The sequence below is a fragment of the Megalops cyprinoides genome, chromosome 8 (assembly GCF_013368585.1).
Source record: "Megalops cyprinoides isolate fMegCyp1 chromosome 8, fMegCyp1.pri, whole genome shotgun sequence".
Classification (NCBI taxonomy): domain Eukaryota; kingdom Metazoa; phylum Chordata; class Actinopteri; order Elopiformes; family Megalopidae; genus Megalops; species Megalops cyprinoides.
This window is the reverse complement of record NC_050590.1, coordinates 726,264-732,045: the sequence shown is the minus strand read 5'-3', so window position 1 is coordinate 732,045 and position 5,782 is coordinate 726,264.

Genomic DNA, 5,782 nt, shown 5'->3' with positions numbered 1-5,782 from the left:
CATCCCTCTATTCCTTTATCCCTCTATCCCTCTATCCCTCTATTCCTTTATCCCTCTATTCCTTTATCCCTCTATCCCTCTATTCCTCTATTCCTCCATCCCTCTGTCCTTTTATACTTTCATCCGCTGTTTATGCACACAATCAACACTGGAAGAGCTGGAGAAAGTTGCCACTCGTGCTACCCCCCTCCCTCCCTCTCTCCCTCCCTCTCTCTCTCCATCCTTCTCTCTCTCTCTCTCTCTCTCCCTCCCTCTCTCTCTCCCTCTCTCCATCCCTCTCTCTCTCTCCCTCACAAATCTACACCAAAGCAGCCGCTAAGGAACTAGCATCTCAAACCTCCCCCCCCCACAATCTCCCTCTCTCTCTCTCCCTCTCTCCCTCTCCCCCTCTCTCTCCCTCTCTCTCTCTCTCTCTCTCTCTCTCTCCCCCTCTCTCTCCCTCTCTCTTATTCTCTCTCCCTCTCTCCCTCCATCCCTCCTTCTCTCTCTAACTGTCTCTTTCTCCTGTGTCTACCTCTCTCTTTTTCCATCATCCACAATATTTCTCCCTCTCTCTCTCTCTCTCTCTGTCTCTCTCTCCCTCTCTCTCTCTCTCCCTCTCTCCCTCCCTCTCTCTCCCATCCCTCCCCCCTCTCCCATCCCTCCTTCCCTCCGTTTTATATCGCTCCAACGTTTGTAAAACACTGCTGTAATCATTAAGAAACGGGAGGAACGGGATCTTTAGTAATTCAAGGTGCCACGGTTCCCCTTGGGGCTCGGCGCCGCGCCGGGCGGGGTTCGGGGTCGTTTCCCCGGCGGGCGGGGTCGGTGGGCGGGGGGGGCGGGGTTTTTTTTTTTTGTCGGGGACGGAGCCGACACCCACCCGTGTCCGGGGTTTAACACTAATGAGTGTGTTTGTAGAGAGCACACACACACACACACACACACACACACACATACGCATATGCATAAGCATGAAGTTTGCCTTGGCTGTTTCTCGAACGCCCCCCTCCCCCACCGGAGCGTTTCTCGAACGTTCCCTGAACGTTTTTTACACACACACACACACACGGACATACACACCCACACACACACACACACACACACACACACACACATATGCATAAGCATGAAGTTTGCCTTGTCTGGGCTACCCTGAACGTTTCTCAAACGTCCCCCCCGAGAGTTTCTCGAACGTTCCCTGAACGTTTTTTACACACACACACACACACACAGACACACACACACAGACACACACGGACACAGACACACACACACACACACGCGCATAAGCATGAAGTTTGCCTTGGCTGGGCCTCCCCGAGCGTTTCTCGAACGTTCCCTGAACGTTTTTTTTACACACACACACACACACACACGCACGCACACGACGTTTGCCTTCTCCCGGCCGCCTCTCCTCGCTAGCCCCCCCAGCTCCGTCACGTTAACGTCACGTCGGCGTCCCCCACCCCACCCCCCAAACGTTCCCCAAACGTTCCCCGAACGTTCCCTCGGGGGGGGGGGTGGAGAAAGACGCTGTCCCCCCCCGCGTCTCCGTCGGCCCCCGCCCCCCCCGCCCGGACTTTGCCCGCTAAGCTAATCCCGGTTGGCGTTTTTTTTTATTTATCCTCTGTCCGGTCTGGCGGTCCCGATTCGGCGTATCGATTATTTCTGCCTTAAAGGGAAGTGGTTGGGGGGGGCGTTGTGGAGGGGGGGGGGGTTATTTGGAGGGGGGGGGGGGGGGGTTATTCGGATAGGGGGGTGTTATCTGGACGGGGGGGGGGGTTATCCGGACAGGGGGGGTTTATTCGGATAGGGGGGGGGGGTTATTCGGACAGAGGGGGGGTTATTATTCGGATAGGGGGGGCGTTATTCAGACGGGGGGGGGGCGTTATTTGGATGGGGGGGTTATTCAGACAGGGGGGGGTTGATTCGGTCGCCTCCACGCCCCCCCGCTACGGCGCCCGGGGGGGGGGGGGGGGGGGGCGACGGCGACGTTTCCGATGCTGATGCCGTCGCCAACGGCGACCCGCATCCCGTCTCCACGGCGACCCCTCCCCCCATCCCCCCCCCGTCATCATTTCCGGGGGTCCCCCCCCCTCCCCCCCCCCCCCCCCCCCGACCCTGCTGGAGTTATGAGTTTCTTCTTCTGTTGCTTTCTCTGTTATCATTATTATATTTGCACATATATTAATATACATATACATACATACATACATATATATAACATACATATCATATTATTATATTACACATTATATAATATATATTATATATGTATATGTATATTAATATATACAAGCAAAACCAGACAAAAAATATACATATACATATACATATACATATATAATGTTCATATTATATACTTGCTATATTATGACTTATATTACATATTTTATATAATATATGTACATATTATCTATATATGTATATGTATATTAATATATACAAGCAAAACCAGACAAAAATATACATATACATATACATATATAATGTACATATTATACACTTACTATATTATGACTTATTATATTACATATTTTATACAATATAATAAGTCATAATATGGTAAAGTAAAGAGTGTGTATAGTAAATTATATATGAATATGTATATTTTTGTCTGCTTGTGCTTGTATATATTAATATACATATACATATACAATGTACATATTATACACTTACTATATTATGACTTATTATATTACATATTTTATATAATATATGTACATATTATCTATATGTGTATCTATTTTATATAATATATGTACATATTATCTATATATGTATATGTATATTAATATAGACGAGCAAAAGCAGACAAAAATATACATATACATATATAATTTACATATTATATGCTTATTATATTATGAAGTATTAAATATTTTATATAGTATAAGTATTAATATTTTATGTATGTATTATATATATATATATATATATTATATATGTATATGTATATTTTTTGGTTTGTTTTTTTTGGGTGAATATTTATGTCAAGAGTTTGGCTTTTGGTTTTTCTTTTTTCTATGTTTCTATGGAAATAAATAATAAATAATAAACGCGCTACGATGTATTATGGGATGTCCCGGAGTGTGTGTGTGTGTTTTTTTTTTTTCGGTCGGTGGAATTTTCTGGAAGGTTGTCGGTTCGAGTCCGGGCGTACGGATGGGTGGAGCTGCGATATGTGGGGGGTGGGGGGTGGGGTGAGAGCTAATGCTAAGCGCTAATGACGTTGGGTAGGGAGGGGGGGCGTGTTTTGGGGGGGTACGTACGGTAAGGGGGGGGGTCGAGCGCTGTTCTTGTTAGAGCCCAGACCGTACTGGCGGTAGAGTGATGTGAATGTAAACGAATATGATAACGCGTGGGAGGTTTATAGCCTTAGCGTTAGCGTTATCTTTTAGCCTTAGCGTTAGCCTTATCTTTTCGCATTAGCGTTCGCGTTGTCGGCGAGCGAAATTGAGTCAGCGAGGCGGGTTAGAGTTTTATCCGTTTCGTACGGCCCGGAATCGAACCAGCGACCTCCCGGATACGAGCCCCTGCTCGTTACGTTACGTTAATGTGTGTGTGTGTGTGTGTGAGAGAGGGAATGAGTTTAATAATGTGTGTGTGTGTGTGTGTGTGTGTGTGAGACAGAGAGAACATTCTTAAGAGTGTGTGTGAGAGAATGAGTTTAATAGTGTGTGTGTGTGTGTGTGTGTGAGAGAGACATTCTTAAGAGTGTGTGTGAGAGAGAATGAGTTTAATGTGTGTGTGTGTGTGTGAGAGAGAGAATGAGTTTAATGTGTGAGTGTGTGTGTGAGAGAGAATGAGTTTAATGTGTGTGTGTGAGTGTGTGTGTGAGAGAGAATGAGTTTAATGTGTGAGTGTGTGTGTGTGTGTGTGAGAGAGAATGAGTTTAATGTGTGAGTGTGTGTGTGTGTGTGTGAGAGAGAATGAGTTTAATGTGTGAGTGTGTGTGTGTGTGTGAGAGAGAATGAGTTTAATGTGTGAGTGTGTGTGTGTGTGAGAGAGACAACATTCTTAAGAGTGTGTGTGAGAGAGAATGAGTTTAATGTGTGAGTGTGTGTGTGTGTGTGAGAGAGAATGAGTTTAATGTGTGTGTGTGTGAGAGAGAATGAGTTTAATGTGTGTGTGTGTGTGTGAGTATGCTTCAGAAAGTGTGTGTGTGTGAGAGTATGTGCTTAAGATTGCGTGTTCAGACTCTCCATCTGGCCTATAACTGTGTGTGTGTGTGTGTGTTTGCATGACCAAGACCCTTTGTGACTAACACACACACACACACACACACAAACCCGCATGAAGCTAACGACGTTAGCGTCTGTTCATTGTTCTGGGGGTTATGTAATATGTAATATATACATAACTATAATGCATATAATTTTTCAATAGAGGCGTTATAATGAGGCTTACAGTGACGTAAAGCATGACACGTGTGTGTGTGTGTGTGTGTGTGTGTGTGTGTGTGTGTGTGTGTGTGTGTGTGTGTGTGTGTGTATGTGTGTGTGTGTGTGTGTGTGTGTGTGTGTGTGTGTGTGTATATGTGTTTGGGAGGTCAGGGGTTAGCTCTGATGGCTCCACTAGGCTACATTCGAGCAGAAGTATTGGAGGAGTTTGCTAGCCAAACTAACAAACAGAAACACATACACACTCACATACACACTAGCAGAAACACACACACACACTCACACTCACATACACACTAGCAGAAACACACACACACTCACACTCACATACACACGAGCAGAAACACACACACACTCACATACACACTAGCAGAAACACACACACACACTCACACTCACATACACACTAGCAGAAACACACACACACTCACACTCACATACACACGAGCAGAAACACACACACACTCACATACACACTAGCAGAAACACACACACACACTCACACACACACTAGCAGAAACACACACACACACTCACATACACACTCACTAGCAGAAACACACACACTCACAAACACACTAGCAGAAACACACACACATACACACTAGCAGAAACACACACGAGCAGAAACACACACACACACACTCACATACTAACAGAAACACACACACACACACTCACATTCTAACAGACACACACACACACACACACACACTCACTAACAGAAACACACACACACACGAGCAGAAACACACACATACACTCACATACTAACAGAAACACACACACACACACACACACTCACATACTAACAGAAACACACAAACATACACTCGCATAACAGAAACACACACACACTAGCAGAAACACACACACACTCACATACACACTAGCAGAAATACACACACACACACACACACTAGCAGAAACACACTCACATACTAACAGAAACACACATACACACACACACTCACATAACAGAAACACACACACACACACACTAGCAGAAACACTCACATACTAACAGAAACACACATACACACACTCACATAACAGAAACACACACACACACACACGAGCAGAAACGCACACACATACACTCACATACTAACAGAAACACACACACACACACTAGCAGAAACGCACACACACACACTCACATAACAGAAACACACACACACACACACGAGCAGAAACGCACACACATACACTCACATACTAACAGAAACACACACACACACACACTAGCAGAAACACACACACACACACTCACATACACTAGCAGAAACGCACACACACACACTCACATACTAACAGAAACACACACACACACACACTAGCAGAAACACACACACATACACTCACATACTAACAGAAACACACACACACACACACTA